The sequence below is a fragment of the Cornus florida genome, unplaced genomic scaffold (assembly GCF_030987335.1).
Source record: "Cornus florida cultivar Cherokee Brave unplaced genomic scaffold, ASM3098733v1 CherokeeBrave_3.0.0_Hap2_Chr09, whole genome shotgun sequence".
NCBI lineage: Eukaryota > Viridiplantae > Streptophyta > Magnoliopsida > Cornales > Cornaceae > Cornus > Cornus florida.
Genome location: NW_026775579.1, coordinates 64,655,577 through 64,680,445, shown reverse-complemented (window position 1 = coordinate 64,680,445; position 24,869 = coordinate 64,655,577). Strand labels below are relative to the sequence as shown.

The 24,869-nt window shown below is 36.7% G+C and overlaps 1 pseudogene; it reads left to right on the top strand.

The window, feature by feature from the left end:
* The window catches only part of LOC132272722 (F-box protein 7-like), a 32,596-nt pseudogene extending 7,975 nt beyond the window's left edge, over window positions 1-24,621 (top strand).
* Window positions 24,622-24,869: the final 248 nt, after the last annotated feature.

Genomic DNA, 24,869 nt, shown 5'->3' with positions numbered 1-24,869 from the left:
CACATGACCAACTTGCAGAAGTACTTACCAAGGGGTTAAGTAGTTCAGTGTTTCAGAGTATTGTATCCAAGCTGGGAATGGAAAATACCTATTCGCTAGCTTGAGGGGGAGTGTGGGAAAACGTGTTTAATGACTTGTATTCTATACGTGTATAGTTAGCTATTTTAGGAAATTTTGCAACAGCTTGTATTCCTAGAATTAGGCTGATTTGGTTAGTTTCCTATTCTGTTAGAATATCCCATAAATCATGGGATATGATATAACCTAGTTAGTTTTCCTTTTTTGCTGCTAGGGTTGATGTATATAGCTAACATTTTGTGTTTTATTAGATAAGAATGAAGAAAATTCTTTTCTCAGTTTGTGTCAGAAACAATGTCCATTTGCGGGCTACTGCAACAACCAGTAGGCTACGGACAAAAATAAGTCGAGCAATAGGGACAAATATTTCCTCATAGTCAATGCCATATTCTTGGGTGAAGCCCTTTGCAACAAGATGAGCTTTATATCGTTCCACAGAACCATCAGAACGAGTTTTGATTTTGTAAACCCATTTATAGCCAACAACAGTTTTGTTAGAGAGAAAAGCAACCATGTCCCAGGTCTGAGCTTGTGCGAGAGCCTGTAATTCTTTTACCATAGCTTGCTGCCAAAGGGGGTTAAAACTAGCCTCACGATAGGATTGAGGCTCATGATGAGACATGATAGTAGAGAAACACTAAAAATCACGTAAATGACTAGGAGGTTTTCTTACACGATCAGATTGGCGAGGAGGTTTAGTAGTAGTGATGATATCTGATGAAGAAGATACAGTAGCAGGACCATCAGATGAAGCAGATTCATCAGGTAAGGCCATTTGTGGGAGCTCAGATGGAAACATTATTTCCGGAGTAGATGAGATAGCGTTTGGAAGCTCAGATGAGGATATTGTATCTGTGTCGTTTGAGAAGAGTTCAACTGAAGAATCGGTAAAGAAAAAGGGAGTAGAAGATGAAGATAGATGGAATTTGGATAGAGCAAAGAACATTTTGTGTTCCCAAAAGATAACATGACGAGAGATACGAAGACGTTTGGAAATGGGATCCCAACATCTGTATCCTATGTGTTTAATTCCATAACCTAAAAAATAGCACAATCGAGCTCGCGGCTCTAATTTGGTACGTTCATAAGGTTGAAGTAAGATAAAACAAGCACATCCAAAAACCTTGAGAAGATTATAAGCAGGAAAGATGCCATATAAACGTCCATATGGATATTGGTTGCCAATAATAGGCATTGGAACACTGTTGATGGTATATACAGCAATGAGAGCTGCTTCCCCCCAAAAATGCTCAAGACAAGAACTAGATATTAGGAGAGAACAAACAATGTCTAAGATATGCCTATGTTTACTTTTGGCCCGCCCATTTTGTTGAGATGTGCCAGGATAAGAAAAATGAGAGATTGTGCCATCTTATCGAAGAAAGTTTAAAAATTTTGTTTCATTGTACTCCATAGCATTATCAGTGCAAAAGATTTTAATAGATCGTGAAAATTATTTTGACCATGTTTGCAAAATAGCAGTACAATTGGGGTAGTTCAAACCAATTTTTCATTAGATATAGCCAGGTAAATCGTGAATAATCATCAATGAAGATAACAAAGTATTTGGATCCCCCCATTGTACTGTGAGGAGAAGGTCCCTATACATCATAGTGTACTAGGTCAAATGGAGTAGATGTTATAGATGTGCTTTTATTGAAAGGTAAAATAGGTTGTTTTGCAAGTTGACGAGGTAAACAAGTTACATCATCATATGTAACTGAACCTAATTGACCGATTGATACTAAGAAACGTAAATGCCTAATAGACACGTGACCTAATTGGGAATGCCAGAAGCTAAGTGAAGAAGTAGAGGTTACTAAAGCAACAATGGAAACTGTAGAGAGCCGATGAGAAGGAATGCGGAGATGGATGAGCTCAAAGAGACGTCCCGCTTTACGGCCTATCCTAAAGATCTGCACCATTTGTGGATCCTGTACACGACAACCGAAAGAAGAAAAAATGACATTAAGTTCAAGTTCACATATCTAACCAATAGAGGTAAGATTAATTTTGAGTTTTGGTATATGAAAGGCATTAGAGATTGAGACATTGGGGGTGGAAATTTGACCAATGTGATTGACATGTAAGTGAGATCCATCAGTTTTATAAATTGTAGGTGTATTGGTGGCAGGACGTTGGAAAGAAAACATTATAGAATCAGAGGTAATATGATTACAGCAGCTAGAATAAAAAAAACCAAGAATTACCTGAGGTAACTAACAGAGCAGTGGAAGAAGGAATACCAATATTATAAAGAATCTACCTAAGGAGAGCCTCGATATCATTGGTGGACATCGCTGTGACTATAGGAGCTGGAGGGCAGGACCCCTCAGCAATGATAGCAATGAAGATGAAGATGGATTTCTGTGGCTGGATGAAGTGCCTTTGGAAAAATTGGTGCAAGATTGCCAGTTCTTAGGACAATCGCTTTGGTAGTGACCTAGGCCTTTCTTGTGACAAAACTTGGAGATTCTGGTGGGACAGGTTAATAAAACATGATATGTGTTGTGACAGTAGGTACACTCCTTGAGAGAGGAGAAAGATGAAGCTCATTTCTTTCTGGGATAATAATGAGTATCAAGAATTGCATCGGTAACCTGAGGTTGAGATGTATTTAGATGAGTTTCTTCTAGAAGAAGCTCGGTTATAGTATCTTCTAAGGTAGGTAGGGGATGCCGATGAAGGAGAGAGGCTCGAACGGGTTCAAATGACAGTTGAAGAGCCATGAGAAACATGATGACACGTTGCCGATCTCGATAGGTAGTAAACTTTGCAGCATCAGAAGCACACGACTAAGTAGGTTCAAAAAGAGATAGTTGATCCCAAATAGCATGTATTTAAGACACAAAGGTACTGATAGATTGACCAGGCTATTGAGTTTTGCTGTGAAGATTGGTCAGAAGTTGATATTGATGGGCAAGATCAGTAGTGGTGTAACGGTGCTTTAAAAAATCCCAGATGGATTTTGCAGAATTAAACCGGCCAAATTTGATACTAATGGATGAGATACAGGTGTTATGAAACCAAGTAATAATTTGATAATTTTTGTTGTCCAATTCTTCAAGACGATCACCATATTTTTCTTTTGTTTTTGTTTCGACTTACACTGGCTCAAAGATATCACCGGTAATAATGCGCCATAGTTTCTTACCTTCAAGAAAACTAGACATAGCTTGAACAACCCTCCAAGGTAGTGCCAATAGGATGAGAAATTTCGGGCCGGTCCATAACTTGGAAATATATGAGACATTTACCTAGTTGATGGAGTGAGATTAGCCAAATCCAAAAATAATTCTAACTACAGCCCAAAAAATAAGCCCAATTTAGGCCCAATAGATCAATTGCCCTTCGACCCACAGTCTTGGCCCTTCTATTATAACTATATAATATATATATATATATATATATATATATATATATATATGTAAAGATAGTTGTTGTAATTATAAATCACTTAATGTTCTCACCAAAACTAAAGAACAAGAACATCTTCTTATTGACCTCATAAGTAAAGTCAAAGACCCTGAGTTAAAATCCTCTTATCTTAAAAACTTAAGATATTGTTTGGAAATAAAGGAGCTGACGCTCCAAAAGTTACTAAACCAAATTTTAGTCTATATAAAACTCTTAAAAGATTTAATAATCAACCAAGAGAAGTAACAATTCAAGATCTTCAAACAGAAATCAATACAATAAAAACTGAAACCGTAAGTTAGAAAACCAGGTTATAAAAAATGACATAAATAAACTCAACACAAATCCTGCTTTCTCCATTAACGGGAAAGATTCGCCGTCTGATGAAGAAGAATCTACCCACTCAAAACACTCAACTCCTTCCCATCACCTCCAGACCTTAAATCAAAAATCATTTCAAAAATGGTATGCTAAGGTTACCCTTATCATCAACAATGATTTCAAACTTGACATCATTGCTTTGATTGATACAAGAGCAGATCTTAATTGTGTTGAAGAAGGGTTAATACCAACCAAGTATTATGAAAAAACTTCTGAACAATTAAGTTCTGCAAATGGAAGTAAGATGGATATACAATACAAATTGTCTAAGGCCCATATTTGCCAAAATAATGTGTGCTTTAAGACATCGTTTGTTTGAGTAAAAAACATGACCGACAAATTAATTCTAGGAGTACCATTTATTTACCTTCTCTATCCATTCACAACTGATAATGAAGGACTGGTCACTCAACCCTTTGGACAAGAAGTACAATTTAAGTTCTTAAGTCACCCCTCCAAAAAAGAGTTAAAATCAGTCATCAATTCTTCCGTTTCAAAATCCATCAATCTACTTCACAGTAAAACCCAACAATTAAAATTCTTAAAAGAAGAAGTCAATTTTAAGCGCATAGATTCACAACTAACTGACCTAGTCCTTCAACAAAAAATCTAGAATTTTGAACAACAAATCAAAGATACCATCTGTTCTAACATTCCAACTGCTTTCTGGCATAGGAAAAAGCACTCGGTTAAATTACCTTACATTAAAGGATTTAAAGAAAAGCACATTCCCACTAAAGCACGACCAATTCAAATGAGTCCTAAAATAATGGAATTCTGCAAAAAGAAATTTCAGACCTTCTTCATAAGAAGATCATTCGGAAAAGTAAATCCCCATGGTCATGCCCAGCTTTTTATGTTCAGAAAAATTCTGAAATAGAAAGGGTTGTTCCCCGTCTAGTTATTAATTATAAACCTCTCAGTAAGGTTTTAAAATGGATTAGATATCGCATTCCCAATAAAAAGGACCTCATCACTAGGTTAAGTCAAGCAGTTATCTTCTCTAAGTTCGATATGAAGTCAGGATTTTGGCAAATTAGACTTGGGAAAAAATATATATACAAAACTGCCTTCACTACCCCATTTGGACATTATGAGTGGAAAGTCATGCCTTTTGGATTAAAAAATGCTCCGAGTGAATTCCAAAATATCATGAATGATATTTTTAATCCTTACAGTCATTTCTCCATTGTGTAGATTGATGATATCCTCATCTTTTCTAAGTCAATTGATGAACACTGGAAACATTTGAAATCGTTTCTAGCTATAGTCAAGAAAAATGGACTTGTAGTCTCTGCCTCAAAAATTCAACTATTCCAAACCAAAGTCAGGTTTCTTGGTTATCACATTCATTAAGGACAAATTCGTCCTATTGATCGGTCACTTCAGTTTGCTGATAAATTTCCTGACGAAATTCTTGATAAAAGTCAGCTCCAAAGATTCTTAGGATCTCTTAATTACATTGTTGATTTCTACAAAGATCTCAGAAAATGATGTAAACCACTATTTGATCGTTTTCAGAGTAATACTCCTCCTTGGACTTCCATTCATACTAATATAGTCAAATCCATAAAACGATATGTCAAGTCTCTACCATGCCTTGGCATTCCTACTCCTGACTCCTTCAAAATCATTGAAACAGATGCCTCAGACATTGGCTATGGTGGCATCCTTAAACAAAAAGTCAGTTCAGATGCTCCCGAACAATTAGTTCGTTTCCATTCTGGTGTTTGGACAAGTGGACAAAGTAACTATAGTACTATTAAAAAAGAAATTTTATCTATTGTTTTATGCATCAGTAAATTCCATGATGACATTTTAAATCAAAAATTATTAGTCCGTGTTGATTGTCAAAGTGCAAAATATGTTTTGGAAAAAGATGTTCAAAATATTGCTTCTAAATAGATTTTTGCCCGATGGCTAGCTATTTTAAGTGTATTTGATTTTGATATAGAATATATTAAAGGAACTAATAATTCTATTCCAGATTTTCTTACTAGAGAGTTCTTGCACAATTTTTTCCATTTATGAAGGATTTTATCTTTTTCTCTGTCAGTATATTATTATTAAAGGCTTTTCGTTTTTCTTTGTTACCTTTTGAGTCATAATCTGTCTGTAATTTAGAAAGATTATATGAAAAAGGCTTACTAATGGGGGTTAACTGTGGATTAATGGGATTAAGCTTGGCTTCAAAGTCAGTAGGGGTAGGAGAACTTGTAGAAGAATTATTTTCTTGTGTATAACAAGGATGATTAACTTGATCTTCTATCTTTAAACCATCTAGTTTGATATCTTTTAATTTTGAATGTGAATTAGAATTTTTTCTATGTAGAGGAGGAATTTCAGCTTCTTTTCCTAATAGACTGTTGTCTGACCTATGGAAAGAAGTTGAGGGTTGAGATTTAGTCAAAAGATGCTATTCATCAAAGCTTATTCTGACCGTTCCGTCAAGGAATTCCTGAACATCAAAGTTACTTATGTCATTATCAATTTTTGCTGGATGATTCTCATTCTGGAGAATCCATTCATTGGGTAACGAAATGTCTTTCCAGGCAATTGTTTTCTTTATTTGAATATTAGCATCGGAAGTGTTACTTTGGATTAACAAAGTGTGACCTTTCATATCTTTGTGAATTGCTTTAATATTAAGATTTGTGTTGATTGTTTTGTAATAAATTCAGTAGATCAAACCTAAGGGTTGAGATCCAGGAAGCATAGGGTAACCTGATGTCTTAATATTGAGGGTAAAGGCTTTTAGTAGGTGAGGGTCACTGAGACTAAGGGTGAAATCTAGATAACAATTAAAATGAACTGGTCCATTACAAAGGCTTGTTTCCATTACACCTACGAGGCTAAGGTTATAATCAATGAACCTAGCATCTCTAAGGGCTAAGAGGACAGAGGCATTAAGTCCTCTGGTTGTGAACAGGTTGACTGCTACTTGAACTAGTCCTATGTGGATGAAGTTGTAACCTCGTTCCCTATGTTTTTTGATTGCTTCAGTAGTGAGTAACCAGCACTTTTCATGTTCTTTAGACAGAGAGTATATTTGTTCTACTGTTTTGACTGTGTCATCACTAATAAAGGTTGACTTAAGGAAACTGGTTTCATATATTTCTTTGGTTGGGACTCTTGGGATATTCCAATCCCTAAAATCTAGGTTACTGTCCTCTATACGATACTCTTCTTCATTAACTATGTTGGGAATTGGAGGAATAGGGGGTAAACTGGATCTAGAACTCACCGAAGAGGTGGATCTGAATAACCTATTCATGATGACTTGCTAACTAATACTGGTTTGTCGACGGAGAAGACAGACTATTGCCATGACTCTGGTAAGCTAGACTCTATATCCTATCCAGGCGCTCATGCCACACCGCTCAGGCCCTTCACCGGGACTTACTGTTTGGTTCCTAGGACTTATTGTTTGGATCTGGACTCACAGGAATGAAATAGAATGATAAAAGATTAGTAAGAGAAGAATCAAAACAGATTAACAGATCAACTACACCAAATGGCTCTGATACCAAAAGGGGAAGCGCACACATTAACTAAAACAGTAAAATGATATAAAATAAAATATAATATACAATAGGAGGTGTATAACCTTCCAAAGTAGATATTATAGTAACAGATGAGCAATAAGTATTACAAATAGAAATTAACTTACAAATTATTGATAGAACTCTGATGTGTACATCATACTGTTGGTGTATTACAATCAGAAGAGAGAAATTGAATATTACAAGTGGGAAAATAGAAATTGTATTCTGAATAAAGCCTGAATGAAAGATGCCGAGGAGGCGCGAAATATCTCAGCGATACCGGCAGTGGCAAGGCGGGGGCGAGTAAACGGGCAGAATCTGGACTGGCAGAAATCAGAGAGCAGCAGCAGAGGCAAGGCAAGGCATAACTCAGTGATACCGTGAAAGCTGTGGCAGAGGCGGCAGTGACGAGAGAGCTCGGCGATGTGGCTCGGCCGTGATGGAGGCAGCGGCGAGCAAGAGATGGACTGTGGTGCTGCACCGATGGCGACTCTAGGTGGTGTGATGGCAGCGAGCGACTGTGGGCTTTGGCAGCATCAGAGGGTGGAGGAAACTGAAGGATATGGGTTTTGATTTTGTTTGAACAATCTGAAATGATATGCCGATATGGGTTTTGATATAGGTAATAGTTTTTGAACTTTTGATTCTTGGCAGCGACTGTGGGCTTTGGGCAGCAGCAGAGGTGGAGGAAACTGAAAGATATGGGTTTTGAATTTAATTTTATTTTATTATTATTATTATTTTTTTGAACAATCTGAAATGATATGCCAATATGGGTTTTGATATAGGTAATAGGTTTTGAAATTTTGATTCTTGCAGACAGATGGATAAACTGAAATATATGGGTTTTGAACTTCAGTCTCAATTTCAACAAGAAAAAATAAATAAATAAATAAAATAAAGATAAAAAGGATAATAAAAATTGATGGTGCAGATTTATGATGAATATCAGAGGCACTCAGTACAGGATGGCTCTGATACCATGTTGAATATCAGAGATAGAGAGACAGAGATATATGAAATGTATAGATTCTGTATATTGAAGTATATGTAAAACATGTACAAGGAGAGATATATATAGGTTAGAGATCACCAACGGCTATACAACAATTATGGTAACAATCTAGACAACGGCTATAATATAATCTAATTATGTTAACATACATTATGATTTTTTATTTATACTTAAAATGTAGGACAAGCTCAATATGACTGAGTTCTAAAATCCGACATATTCTCAGTAGTTCTCTCCACTTCAGTTCTCTATGAAGTGAACAGTGAGTTGTATTCCCATTTACCAAGCAAACTGTATGATTTTTTTAAGAGGAAAGGAGCTTTCATCCCCTCCTTCCTTCTTATAAATATTAGGCACTGTGATCTGGCAATCGGAGTTGCCAACTGGTAGTAAAAACTAAAATTTTCCCAGATATCTCTCTTTGAAATGGAATGGAAATGGGAACTGGTATGAGCTTATTCTTGGACTCGGTAACACAGAAGAAGCCAAAGCGAGATCTCAACTGGCATGTGATTAGCTAGTCTTATATGCGATGTGTTTACCTTTGAACTACATAAAAAGATACATGAAAATCATTTTTTTCTTAAATGTAGAAAAATATATGCAACTATTAAATAATAACTAACTTCTATTAATAAGTGATTTTTGAGAGGAGCGGGAAAGGTAGGGAAGAAGGAATCACTACAGTAATGTAAAACTTAGAACAAGAAATTTGATCAGGAGACATACCTTTCTACTTTTTCAGGAAAGAAAACAAGTTAAGTTTGGACACATAAGTGAACAATAAATTGCTGAGCTAGATTTTCAATATAAATTTCTCCCTGGGTTTCAAATTTTAGCGCATGTTCTTATGAATCAAAATTTATTGTTCTAGTAATATTTTATGCAAATAACTACCTTCCTCCTCCGTCGGTTCCATCATAATAATTTGTTCCCCATTCACATCATTAAGATTCTTCACAATGTCACGCTGTAATTGGATGATATAATCCTTTGATCTAAGGGTTCCATCCGCATATTAAGGAATCATGGACCTCTCACGGAGAAAGTGATTGGTTAGTAACAAAACAGATGTTTTGGATAGAGCTACAGGGCCAAAAATATTCCAAGTGGTTGCACTTTGAGATTTTGTTGACTTGAGTTTGCAGGTCTTCTACATTAAAGATGTAAACCTCTTTGCTTGATTGAATGTAGAAAGAGGTTAAGAAAGACTGTCTTTTGTGTTTAGCTACCATAAAAATTTCTTTTGCAATTACACGTTCATATATATTAGCACTTGTGATAAAAGAGAATATTGAAATAAATGGCTAGTAAATGTAACTAACCTTTGACAACTTTTCCCATCTCTCATCACTAAAAAGTACCGCTCCGGTGGTCTGATTAAACCCAACACCTTGCCCTTGCAAGAGCATTTTGAAAACCTTATGTTCAGTCCTCATGAGGTTGAATTTGTTCCTAAGTTGGTTCATATCCAAATCATATCCAGTTCTTTTAATAATTTCTGCTTGTAATCATTCCATCCTTTCGTTGAGAAGGTTGATGTATTCCGATTTCCATTTCTAACTTCATCCTCCATTAAGAGAATGAATGTTTCCTCAAACTGGTCATCCCATAGTTGTTTTCCATCCTTGCCTATCTTAGTAGGTTCCTCCTCAAACTCAGATGTTAGAAGGTTGAGTTGTGAGAGATTTTCGAATTTGGATCCATCTAAGCGTTGTTGTAGTAATTATAATTTGCATATAGATGGATCCAAGAAAAAGAAGATTAGTCATTTAGAATTCAATGTACAGTAGCATAATCAACCAAGAATGTTAAGGCATCTCAATAATTTTTTTTTTTAATTTTTTTTTTTTTTTATAAGTTTAAGGCATCTCTAGGGTTGCAAACGAGCCGAGCCGTTCGCGAACGACTTGGGCTTGGCTCGTTAATTACTCGGCTCGAACTCGTTTATTCAATAAGTGAACCGAGCTCGAGCTGAATTATGAGACTCGATTTATAAATGAACCGAGTCTGAACATCAGTAGACTCGACTCGTTTGTTCATGAACCGTTCACGAACTGGACTCGATTATGCGTTCACGAACATATCCAATTATAATATATATATATATATATATATATATATATATATATATATATAGACACAAAAGTATTCAACTTTTTTTAACTTATGCCCATGTGATTCAAAGTCTTTTTCGCATCAATCAATAAATTTATATACAAAAAATATACAATTTTTTTGAAATCTGCCACCATGCCATCCTAGACTTCCTAGTCTATATTCAACTTTTCAAACCTAACTTTTCTATCTTCTCACTTTCATTCTTGCCTGTTTGTATGCAGCAGCGCTGCTCACCTACTTCGATGGCCACCAATGGACCATTTTTCCGATCACATTTCTCTCTCTCCCAAAAACTCTTTGTTTTCTTCAATTAATCGTCTTTCATTCAAACTGATTTTTAATATAAATTTTGGAATTTACTATTGATTGTGCATCTCTCAACTTCTTCCATCAAAATCAACTTTGGTAAGTTTAATTTTTGACCAAATTTATCACTTTCTTTCTCTTTTTCTCTCAAACTTTTTCTTTTTTTATTGCTGCAAATCTATTTCTCTCTCAAACTTTTTTTATTTTATTTTTTGTTCCAGATCTGTTAGATACTTAGATGCAAAGTACCACCAACAAAAAAAAAAAAAATTAAACGAGCTATCGAGCTCGGCTCGAGGCTCGTCAAACATAGCCAAGCCGAGCTCTAACTAAATTTTCTAGGATCGACATGAGCTCAAGCAACCTTTTACCTGACCGAGCCAAGCTTGAGCACACCATTACTCGGCTCGGCTCGTTTACACACCTAGGCATCTCATATTCTTATGGTCAGCATATATAATGAAGTAAAAAGGATGCAAAAAAGTTACTGCATTATATTCAATATGCTCAAACGTTTTTTTTTTCAACAAATCAACCTTAAAACATATTGATATAAAACAGAAACTGAGTAGCTTCCCAAGCCCAAACATGAAATGCACTGATTTCATAACTACCCATCACTCCAAATGTTCCAGCTCCAAGTCTGAATAAAAGATGGAGTGAAAAAAAATCAAAATAGCACTAAATTTCACCACTGCTCATAAATTAAGATAAGGCCCTACTGGTGGTAAAAAAAATATCTTGGATCTAACACCAAGTAGTTTGGGTTAAAGCTTTGTTGAATTAATATGAGTTGAGTCCCACTTATAGTTAAGAAGATCTGAAGATTACAGTTCTTTGTTACTTTTGGTTTCCTTTTTCTTCTATATTAGGATATCCCTAGTCTGACTCCTTAATAGAAATTTAAGTTGGTGACATTGAAATGTGCAGATCACTCCATTGACTACACAAATTTCCTCTGCTTTATGCAATAAAAAGTTTTCAATTTCAAGACCTACATAAAATCCAAACAGAAAACACACACAAAAAAATTAAACCCTCAGTTGCCATTTGCTTCAAGATTAGATTTTGCCTAGTTGAACTCCAAAACTGGCTAAGCTGATAAACAGAAAATTACGTTCAATTTATAAAAACATCAACAATTATTAATGAAATAAGCTTAAGAAGAAGAACTAATTGTAGGTGTAGTAAAAAGAAGAAAAAAAGAAAAAAGAAAAAAGAAAAAGAAGAAGAAGAAGAAGAAGAACTAACTGCAAGATGAACAGAGGGGAAGAAACCAGAGAGAGAATAGAAGAGTCAGAAACAGAGGAACAATTCAGTGAAGAAGAAAAACATGTAGATCTATACAACTCAGTAAAGAATAGAAAGTGTGAGAAACGAGAAAGTGAGAGACCACAAACCCAGAGGGTTTCGCACCGGAGGAAAGAGAGAATGGTGTCTTCTCGCTGGTGGAGGAGCTCGTGGTGGACCATGGAGGAGATCGCTCGCTGGTGGAGACAGATTGAGAAATGGACAATGGTTATTAGGGTCTATGAAGGAAATTGTGGTGGTGTTTGGCACAAAAGAACAAAAGGGTTGCTACAGTATATTTTAGTTACCACTACAGTGCAAGAACTCACGCATCCGCTACAGTTATTCACTAAAATAAAGTTACAAGCACCCTTTTGGTATTCAATAAAAAAATGCCTTTGGCTACAATTTTTGTTTATAAACAAAACAAATATTAACAAACGTGGTCCTCTAGATCTATTTACATAAACCATAAACACTAAACATAAACGGTTAACAAACGGGACCTAAGTAATTTTTGGTTATGCGCAGATCTTCTTGAGAATGACTCCATATATCATGGGAAGGGCAGCTTGTGTTTGTCGGAAATGGAGATATACAATTCGTAATCCCGTGTTCTGGCGCAATGCATGCCTAAAGGCTTGGCAGGTAGATTTAGCATTTCTATTGACATTCTTTTTCATTATATTTGTATGAAAGTTAGTCATTCCTAAATTTTTCGACACTTAATTATTTTTATTTTTTGGTGAAGCTCTCTGGGGTGGTGGAAAATTATAAAATCTTGCAGTCAAAATATGATGGTTCATGGAGGAAAATGGGCTTTCAAGACCGAGGATCCGTACTGATGGTAAGACATACCTTTATTCGAACTCTTTGTGTCAGACATATTTGTGCTTTGTTTACATGTAACTTACTAATGTGATTTTTTCTTCTTCTTCTTCCCCCCATTCCATGTTGCTTTGATTATCTTCCCTTAGAAAACTTCTTTTCCTAAGTGTTACATTTTCCCCAAAAATGAATATATATATATATATATATATATATATATATATGCATACATATATTCCCTTTTTTTTCCCGCTCTCTCTCTCTGATATACATCTGCGAGCTTGTTTTAATCATGTTCCATCTTTTAATACGTCATTTTTATCATTCTACCTTCTATTTTTCCTTTTTCAAATTTCATCCTCAATATTTTATGAGTATAGTTTTGACCATGTTTTGTGGATGTGTTAGCCATAATTTGTCTGTGTAAGGACTTGGTGTATCCTGGAAGCTTAAGGTCTTACGTTTTAGGAGTGTTCTTTCCATTTCAAAGAAAAAGGGAGAGGAAGGGGGTGACTACGTTCCTCTCAAGGGGTACCTTTGCCTTTTTACTATAAAATTGAATAGTATGATTGCTTATTGCTTCATGACCAAAATCAGAGTGCATCCAACATTAGTTTGATGCCTGAATTGCCAAATGCATGTGTTTTAAAATGCTAAAAATTTGAGTTTCATGGATATGTAGGGTGTAGCCTCAGCACCAAACTTGGAGTTCATGATTCTAGGAATTTATTTTCAAGTGTCTTTGAGTCTATGTTTGTCTTGGATGACTGGTACTGAGTCTTCCTTTCCTTCATCAGGTCTTTATGTCAGTAGGAACACCTACATTCATGCTGGAGTTGCAGAGTGGAAGATTTCCAATCCAGTTCATGTGGTATATTTCTCCTCTCTCTCTCTCTGTTATAGCTTGGCATGTAAATCTCATACAGACTTTTTTCCCGCATCAAAGGAAAGGTACCTGTAAAATTTTGTATAAGGTTTATCTAAGGAGAATTTTGAAATAAAATGATTCAGGTTGTGACAATGCAAGCCAAACCACTGCCTTATTTTTCTTCCAGATTAATAATAGATTAACAATTTAGACTCATAAGGTTGAACCAGGCACTGGGGTTGACAATTGAGTTTTTAAATTATTACGTAGTAAATTTTTTTTTCATTAACAAGAAACTCACACACCCATTTGTCCATACGGGAGTTGAACTCTTACCATCCCCTTTGAAAGGTAGAGGAAATACCACTAAGCTACACAACCTTTGGTAGTAAAACTTCTTTGTTGACTAACTTAAAGTGGTCTTGCCTTCAAAAACTGAAAATATAATGTTTTCATATAATTAATCTTAATATTTGAGATGCTTTTAAAATAAAATGTTTCTTCTTCTTTTTTGTTGTTGTCGTGTATTTATTTCTTAGTCCCTTGGTGTGTTTTCTGAAGTTAATCTATTTCATTAAATTCATGCCTTCAGTTGAGCCATTCTACCATTGTTGCGTTGGACTGATTCTTTAATCACAGAACCTCACAGTAATAAATGGGAATGAGAGTTTTTAAAAGGAATATGGATCATTTTATGGAAGGTGGTCTTGAAGAATAGGTCAAGGCCAGAAACCCACATGTGATGGTCTCATAAGGATTTCAGCATTGGTTGGTGGTGCTTGTTGCCTAGTTCTCATTGCTGCCATTGTTCTAAATTTATCATCTGGTATTGCAGGTCTGCTATTTCAGATACATGAGATTTTATCCTGCTGGCAGGTTTCTTTACAAGTTTATATCCCTAAACTGCCTTAAGTGTGTAAAAATTACTGAAAAATAAATATATTTTGTTGCTCTATCTGATCAATACATGTTTTCTGCACATTTGCAATGGTTAGAATTCATCACAAAAAATAAAGGATGTGGCGAACTTTTGGGCAGCTAAAGTAGACTCTATTAATAGTGGCCATTATACGTTGACTGATGACAAGGTCAGGTTTCATCTCTTTCCTGATGGCCAATTGTTCAAACTCTATGTTCTGCAAGATATGGGCTCCCTCTTGTTTCTGCTTTATTCCATTAATATTACAGAATCCAATGAAGCTGTTACGCCTCGAGTGTCATTTTCCATCCTGCAAAATTCTCACTTGATTTTTCTTCCTTTAATGCTAAGTTCATTTGCCTTCTGAAAGTAGTTATCGTTGCCCTCCCATTTGCAGGTTGAAGCTGCTTTCTTGTATCCTGGCTTGCGTCCTACTGCGTGGAGAATCTGCTTAAGGTATTCAGTAGGCTGGTTGGGATGATTCTGTAGGTTGTTCTGATATTGCAATCTCTCTCCACAGCCCTCCACCCCCCTCTCTGAGTGTGGAAATTCCTGATATGCAATTAGAGAAGATCTTGGAGTGCAATCCTTTAGTTAGCTGATTCTGTTAGTTTCAAATAAAGAGAAGAGGATAATTAGTATCCAAATCTCTAAGATTTCTATTAGTTAGTTTCCTATTTTACTTCCTAGAATCAAGGAGTTGGTTAACCTAATTGTGAAGGTTTCCTCTCCTATTTATTCTTGTAATTCACTTATTCCAGAGAGAGAATATAAAAATATCAGAGAACAAATTTCTCCCATATATTTCTTTATGGTATCAAAGCAGCCTCTTAACCTAAAAATTTTCCTATGATGGTCAAGTACGGAATGGCTACTGATAAAAGCAGCACGTCCGACGTCTCTTCCAGCCCAGGACAAATCCCTCACTGCGGCCATGGCGGATCTGAAAGTCTCACACTGCCAATAACTTGGCACAAGCTGAACAGACAACCTTCAATGGGCTCAATCGGTGATGATGTTCATATCAGGAAAAGGAAAAGACGACTATCTCACCGGCACTACCATACCTCCTCAAAAGGAAGACCAAAAATTTCGAGCATGGAGATCAGAGAATAACATGGTGATGTCGTGGTTGATTAATACCATGGACAATGAAATTGGGTAGAATTTCATGTTCTATGTAACCGCAAAGAAATTTGGGATGCGGCAAAGGAAGCATACTCCGACAACGACAATACTGCAGAATTATTAGAGATTAAAAGCAGCCTTCATGACTTACGACAAGGTGATCTTTCTGTCACCCAATATTACAACACTCTTACCCGGTTTTGGCAACAATTGGATGTCTTTGAAGAACTTGACTGGGATTGCCCTGGAGATGCGGCCAAATACAGGAAAATAGTCGAGAAGGAGAGAGTCTTGAAACTCTTACTTGGGCTAAATAAAAACCTTGATGAAGTCAGGGAGAGAGTGTTCTTGATGAGGCCCTTGCCCTCAATTCGCGAAGCGTTTTCTGAGGTGCGTCGAGAAGAAAGCAGGAAGAAGATTATGATGGGAAATCAAAACATCCCAAGTGTTCTTACTGTTCCAAAAAGCTTGGCTCTTGCAACCCGTGGAATGAATCCAACCAGTGACAATCAAACCCGTAAAGGCAAGCCTTGGTGTGATCACTGTCGCAAGCCTGGACATACCAAAAAAACATGCTGGAAAATTCAGGGAAGCCAGCCGACTGGAAACCAAACAAAACATCTCTGGACAGAGAAGGTCGTGGCTTTGCAGCCACCACAGATAAGCAACCAACAGTGGAAACTGCACCCTTCAGCAATAAACAAATTGAGATGTTGCAGAAGATGTTAAGCTAACTTTAGTTAAGCTCTGCAACACCAGTCATCAGCACAAGTTCAGTAGCACAAAAAGGTACTTTTCTAGGTGTTCTTGGAATTAAACCGAGAATAAAAAATCTTGGATTATTGACTCTGGTGCATCTGACTACATGACTGGGGATGCTTCGTTATTCTACAAGTACATCCCGTGTTCTGAAAATTACAAAGTGAGAATAGTGGATGGTTCTCTTTCCACTGTAGCTGGTATTGGGTCAATTATCATCTCAAAGACCCTGGTTCTAAATTCGGTTTTATTGGTTCCTAATCTGACCTGTAACTTGCTATCCATTAGCAAAATTACTAGAGATATGAATTGTGTTGCTAAATTCTTTCCCACTCATTGTGAATTTCAGGATTTGGATTCGGGGAGGACGATTGGCAATGCTAAGGAAAGTGAAGGGCTCTACCTCTTCAGGAGTAATAATCAACTTGAAAAACAATCTCAAAGTGTTCATTGTGCATAGAGTCAATCTGTTAGGAATTCCAATTCGGTTCCAGTTTCCAATAATGAAAGTGCAATTATGTTGTGGCACTTTCGATTAGGTCACCCAAGTTTCATATACCTTGAAAAGTTGTTTCCCACTTTATTTATTAATAAAAATTCAAAGTCTTTCCAATGTGAAATCTGTCAACTGTCTAAACATACTTGAAATTCTTATCCGATTCAACCATATAAGGAATCACATCCTTTTTCAGTTATACATAGCGATATTTGGGGGCCTTTTCGAGTCAATAATATCACAGGAACCCCATGGTTTATTTCCTTTGTTGATGATCATTCTAGAATCACCTGGATATTTCTCATGAAAGAAAAATCTAAGGTAGGACCAATTTTAAAAAAATTCACTCAATGATCCGAACACAATTCCAAGCCAAAGTTCAGATTTTCAGAACTGATAATGCCAAGGAATACTTTCATTCTATTCTTGGGAATTACCTTCTTGATCATGGGATAATTCATCAAAGTTCTTACATAGACACCCCACAGCAAAATAGGATAGCCGAAAGGAAAAACCGACACCTTCTAGAAGTTGCTCATTCAATTATGTTCACAAGTCATGTCTTTAAACATTTCTAGAGGGAAGCTGTTCTTACCGTTGCTTATCTCATTAATCAGACGCCTTTAAGAGTCTTGAAATTTCAAACTCCATGCCAAGTACTCATACAAGTCTACCCACAATCCAGACTCATCTTATCCTTGCCACTAAAAGTCTTTGGTTGCTTAGCATTTATCCATATACCACTTCATCAGAGGAGCAAACTAGATCCCAAAGCCATAAAATGCCTATTCCTCGGATTCTCCTCTCACTAAAAAGGTTACAAATGTTACTCTCCCACTACTCGGAAGTTCTATAACACCATGGATGCAACTCTCTTTGACAATCAGCCTTTCTACTCCAAAACTCATATTCAAGGGGAGAATTCTATCGTGCTAGAAGAATGTCAGTTTTGGCAAGATGCGGATATCTCCGTGCCTTCCATCACCTCAAGTTCACCTACTCCAAGTAACACCACCACACCTCTAATTGTGTCTATCCTACTTGAGTCAACATCTAAACATGTTCATTCTGAACCCACTCCAAACAGTCCTCAGATTGTGACTCAATAAGAAAAATCAAAAATATTTGAAGGGATTGTTTACTCAAGAGAGCAAACAGCTCCAAAGGAGGTGGATCAACTCACTTTTCCTGAACAGAACCAAGCATTCCTCTCCAAATCCAGTCACTTCTACTCAAGGTAACACAGATTCTTATCCTAATAATGATCTTGATATTCTTATTGCTCAAAGGAAAGGTGTTAGGTCATGCACGCGGCACTCGATCTCAAACCTTCTAACATATAAGAGATTGTCTCCCTATTACCTCTCTTTTACCTCGAATCTATCCAGCATAGTCATTCCAAGCTGCATACAAGAGGCTTTAAAGCACCCTGAATGGAAGGAAGCAATTAGTGAAGAAATTCGGGCTCTTATGAAGAATGGTACTTGGGGACTCACAGAACTTCCCAAAGACAAACAACCTGTGGGATGCAAGTGGATATTCAATGTTAAGTACGAGGCAAATGGAAGTGTTGACCGATACAAGATAAGACTTGTAGCCAAGGGATTCACTCAAATCTACGAAATTGATTATCAAGAAACATTTGCTCCGGTTGCTAAGTTAAACACAATCCAGGTTCTTCTATCCTTGGTGGTCAATTTAGATTGGCCTCTTCATCAACTTGACGCCAAGAATGCATTTCTTAATGGAAACTTGGAAGATGAAGTCTACATGGAGATTCCTCCTGGTTTTAAGAACCCAAACAATATTAACTGTGTTTGCAAACTTAGGAAATCTCTTTATGGCCTTAAGCAGTCACCAAGGGCCTGGTTTGAGAGATTTACCATAGCGATCAAGAAGCATGGATACACTCAAGGCCAGTCAGATCACACCTTATTTATCAAGAAGTCTCTTTAAGGGAAAATTACCATCCTTATTGTATATGTGGATGATATTATCTTGACATGTGATCATGAAGAGGAGATAAGTCGGTTAAAGAGTACTCTTGCCAAAGAGTTTGAAATCAAGGATCTTGGTACATTGAGATATTTTCTTGGCATGGAAGTGGCTCGATCCAGCAAAGGTATTTCTGTTTCTCAATGTATTTTTGTTTCTCAATGGAAGTATACACTTGATTTGCTCAAAGAAACAGGTATGCTAGGTTGTAAGCCCTCAGAAACACCTACGGACCCTTCCAACAAACTTGACATGAAAGAGAGTTCTACTTCGGTTGACAAAGGGAAGTACCAAAGACTGGTGGGAAAACTCATTTACCTGTCTCACACAAGACCAGATATCAGTTTTCCTGTCAGTCAGTTTATGAACAATTCAACTAATGAACATCTTGAATCAGTTTACAGGATTCTCAGATATCTCAAAAAGACTCCAGGGAAAGGGCTGTTATTCAAAAAGGGGACAGACCGTAGCATAGAAATTTTCTCAGATGCCGATTAGGCAGGATCCCTAACTGACCAAAGATCTACCTCAGGCTATTATTCCTACGTGTGGGGAAACCTTGTTACATGGAGAAGCAAGAAGTAGTCTGTAGTTGCTCGAAGCAGTGCTGAGGCCGAATTCAGGGCTATGGCACACGGAATATGTGAAGGAATGTGGCTCAAACGACTCCTAGAAGAACTGAAAATCCCTACTGAAAGTCCAATAAAGATGCTGTGTGACAACCAAGCTGCTATCAGTATTGCTAAGAATCCAGTTCACCATGACAGAACTAAACATATTAAAGATTGATCGGCACTTCATCAAAGAAAATATCAATCACGGAGTCATCATGATGATCTGTACTCCTTCAAGTCTTCAAACCGCAAACAGAGAAGATCACTTTGAAGTCCTTCTTTTCAAGCTGGGAATGATTGATATATATTGCCCAGCTTGAAGGGTAGTGTGGAAATTCTGGATATGCAATCAGAGAAGATCTTGGAGTGCAATCCTTTAGTTAGCTGATTCTGTTAGTCTTAAATAAAGAGAAGAGGATAATTAGTATCCAAATCTCTAAGATTTCTGTTAGTTAGTTTCCTATTTTACTTCCTAGAATCAAGGAGTTGGTTTACCTAATTGTGAAGGTTTCCTCTCCCATTTATTCTTGTAATTCACTTATTCCAGAGAGAGAATATAAGAATATCAGAGAAGAATTTTCTCCCATATATTTCTTTACTCAGTTATTACCATAATTCAGTAAAAAGATTATCAAGTCATAAAACAACTTAATATCTTCTTAACATTGACAATTGTCTTAATACTTGTGTAGGCCATGGGCCCTTTATTCTGGGTAAAAATTGACTGCCTTTTTTTGGGTGTATTGCATCGAACTTAATGATTGTTGCTTGTCAAAAAAAAAAAAAAAAAGGTTAATGATTGATTTATATTAAGCCCCTATCTTTATTATAGAGTACGACTTTATACACTACAATAACACTAATAGATAGTATATGGTAGAAATAAATATTCGTATATTTATTTCTACCATACTATCGGATCTCATAGAATACTGCTAATTCTAATCCGCTCATTTCATTTAAGACGCGAAATTGGAATCCTTTTCATTTTTTTTCTTCAATCAACTCAGAAGTCAAGTTTTATTCAAATTAATTAATCATTTGGACTGATTGTTTTTACATAAATGATAAGTAGAAAAGCAGTAGGAACTAGAATGAACAGTGCAGTAGCAATAAATGCGAGAATATTTACTTCCATAAATATACCAAAATCCAAACTCCATACCAAGTACTCACACAAGTCTACCCACAATCCAGACACATCTCATCCTTGCCACTAAAAGTCCTCAGTTGCTCAACATTTGTCCATATACCACCTCATTAGAGGAGCAAACTAGATCCCAAAGCCATAAAATGCCTATTCCTCGGATACTCCTCTCACCAAAAAGGTTACAAATGCTACTCTCCCACTACTGGCAAGTTCTATAACACCATGGATGCAACTTTCTTTGAGAATCAGCCTTTCTACTCCAAAACTCATATTCAGAGGGAGAATTCTATCGTGCTAGAAGAATATCAGTTTTGGCAAGATGCGGATATCTCCGTGCTTTCCATCACCTCAAGTTCACCTACTCCAAGTAACACCACCACACCTCCAATTATGCTTATCCTACTTGAGTCAACATCCAAACCTGTTCATTTCGAACCCACTCCAAACATTCCTCAAATTTTGACTCAACAAGAAAAATAAAAAATATTTAAAGGGATTGTTTACTCAAGAAAGCAAACAGCTCCAAAGGAGGTGGATCAACTCACTTTTCCTGAACAGAATCAAGCGTTCCTCTCAAAATCTATTCACTTCTACTCAAGGTAACACATATTCTTATCCTAATAATGATCTTGATATTCCTATTACTCAAAAGAAAGGTGTTAGGTCATGCACTCGGCACCCGATCTTAAACTTTGTAACATATGAGAGATTGTCTCCCTGTTACCGCACTTTTACCTTGAATCTGTCCAGCATAGTCATTCCAAGCTGCATACAAGAGGCTTTAAAGCACCCTGAATGGAAGGAAGCAGTTAGTGAAGAAATTCGGGCTCTTATGAAGAATGGTATTTGGGAACTCACAGAACTTTTCAAAGACAAACAACCTGTGGGATGTAAGTGGATATTCAATGTTAAGTACAAGGTAGATGGAAGTGTTGACCGATACAAGGTGAGACTTGTAGCCAAGGGATTTACTCAAATCTACGAGATTGATTATCAAGAAACATTTGCTCTGGTTGCTAAGTTAAACACAATCCGGGTTCTTCTATCCTTGGCGGTCAATTTGGATTGGCCTCTTCATCAACTTGACGTCAAGAATGCATTCCTTAATGGAGACTTGGAAGATGAAGTCTACATAAAGATTCCTCCTGGTTTTAAGAACCCAGACAGTATTAATTGTGTTTGCAAACTTAGGAAATCTCTTTATGGCCTTAAGCAGTCACCAAGGGCTTGGTTTGAGATATTTACCATAGTAGTCAAGAAGTATGGATACACTCAAGGCCAGTCAAATCACACCTTATTTATTAAGAAATCTCATTAAGGGAAAATTACCATCCTTATTGTATATGTGGATGATGTTATCTTGACAGGTGATCATGAAGAGGAAATAAGTCGGTTAAAGAGTTCTCTTACCAAAGAGTTTGAAATCAAGGATCTCAGTACATTGAGATATTTTCTTGGCATGGAAGTGGCTCGATCCAGCAAAGGTATTTATGTTTCTCAACGTATTTTTATTTCTCAACGGAAGTATACGCTTGATTTGCTCAAAGAAACAGGTATGCTCGGTTGTAAGCCCTCAGAAACACCTACAGACCCTTCCAACAAACTTGACATTAAGGAGAGTTCTACTTCGGTTGACAAAGGGAGGTACCAAAGACTGGTGGGAAAACTCATTTACTTGTCTCACACAAGACCAGATATCAGTTTTCCTGTCAGTCAGTTTATGAACAATCCAACTAATGAACATCTTGAAGCAGTTTACAAGATTCTCAGATATCTCAAAAAGATTCCAAGGAAAGGGTTGTTATTCAAAAAGGGGACAGACCGTAGCATGGAAATTTTCTCAGATGCCAATTGGGCAGGATTCCTAACTGACTGAAGATCTACCTCAGGCTATTGTTCCTACGTATGGGGAAACCTTGTTACATGGAGAAGCAAGAAGTAGTTGTAGTTACTCGAAGTAGTGCTGAGGCCGAATTCAGGGCTATGGCACACGGAATATGTGAAGGAATGTGGTTCAAACAACTCCTAAAAGAACTGAAAATCCCTACTGAAAGTCCAATAAAGATGCTGTGTGACAACCAAGCTGTTATCAGTATTGCTAAGAATCCAGTTCACCATGACAGAACTAAACATGTTGAGATTGATCGGCACTTCATCAAAGAAAAGATCAATCAGGGAGTCATCAAAATGATCCGTACTCCTTCAAGTCTTCAAACAGCAGACATCCTCACCAAGGCTCTTAACCGAGATCGCTTTGAAGTCCTTCTTTTCAAGCTGGGACTGATTGATATATATTGCCCAGTTTGAGGGGTAGTGTGGAAATTCTGGATATGCAATCAGAGAAGATCTTGGAGTGCAATCCTTTAGTTAGCTGATTCTGTTAGTTTCAAATAAAGAGAAGAGGATAATTAGTATCCAAATCTCTAAGATTTCTGTTAGTTAGTTTCCTATTTTACTTCCTAGAATCAAGGAGTTGGTTACCCTAGTTGTGAAGGATTACTCTCCTATTTATTCTTGTAATTCACTTATTCCAGAGAGGGAATGTAAAAATATCAGAGAAGAATTTTCTCCCATATATTTCTTTACTCAGTGATTTCCATAATCTAGTAAAAGGATTATCAGGTCATAAAACAACTTAATATCTTCTTAACATTGGCAATTGTCTTAATACATGTGTAGCCCATGGGCCCTTTATTCTTGGTAAAAATTGACTGCCTTTTTTTAGGTGTCTTGCGTCGAACTTAATGATTATTTCTTGTCAAAAAATAAATAAATAAATAAATAATAAATAAAAAGGTTAATGACTGTTAGGAGTTGCCTACTCATTTATGGTTCAATATTTAGGTGAATGGACTATTGTCCTCGAGTATGAGCATTTTTAAATTGGTGAGTGTTCCCGAAGTACATTTTAAATTATAGAATGTATTAATATTTCCTAGGTAGTTTACAAGCATGGCTGCCCCTTGATTGTCACAACTAAGGAGGATCAGAAGTGTCATGCAGCCTCTACCTGTGTTTTTTTGTGCGTGTGTGTATGTGCATTGGTGGATGCTTCATGGAGCCTCAATCTCTAAACATGGCGTGCTTAATATTATGTAGTGAGTAACTCTAATTGCACCACTACTGGTATCTCCTATACCTCTCAATGGGGAAGGTGAGGATTCGAGTCCCCATAAGGACAAATGGGTGTGTGAGTTTTTTGCCAATGAAAAAAGAAGTAATTGTAAGACAAGTCTTTTTAATTTTTCAAGTTAGGATGTCATTTTAAATTTTTATTGTATGATTTAGTAATCATCCCATAGTGGATGCACTTCATGGGTTCCTCCAAGATACACGGTGAACCAGACCATATTAGTATTTTCTTCTTTGTACAGGTTGAGGGGAACAACAGTAGGGGCTAACAATCGCATGGATCTACTTTCACTTGTTACAAGTGGTGTGGATAGTGAGGTTAATAGCCCTGATGGGGACATTCTTGGTGTTGTTGAAGGCTGGCAGGAGGATGAGACACACAACCCAGACGTGCCAGCTGTTACACATAGAAGGGGTCTGACACCTTTTATTTTTGTACCATTTGAAGAGTTACATTTTTTGTCTTCTCTTGATTTTGCTTCAAATTGGCAAATAGTGAAAACCTTATTCATGTTTTCTCAAAGAAGTTATGAATTGTGCTCTACATGGTTGTTAATCGTTTATTTTTTGAATAGTTGAATTCAATGTGGATGTGATGAACCTAAAAGAGGTCATTATCCATTTTTAATCCCATCTATGCTGGGTGTTGGGAGGGGTGGATTCGCCACACGCAACCTTTGTATTCTTTTTGTACACAAAATGGTTGCTTTTAAACTAAAATTTATTTTCTCATGTTTAGCAACCCTAGCTTTTACACCAAGCAATTGTGTAAACCTAAAATATTTGATGAACATTGCCCCATTAATTAAGCGTTAACACATGAATCA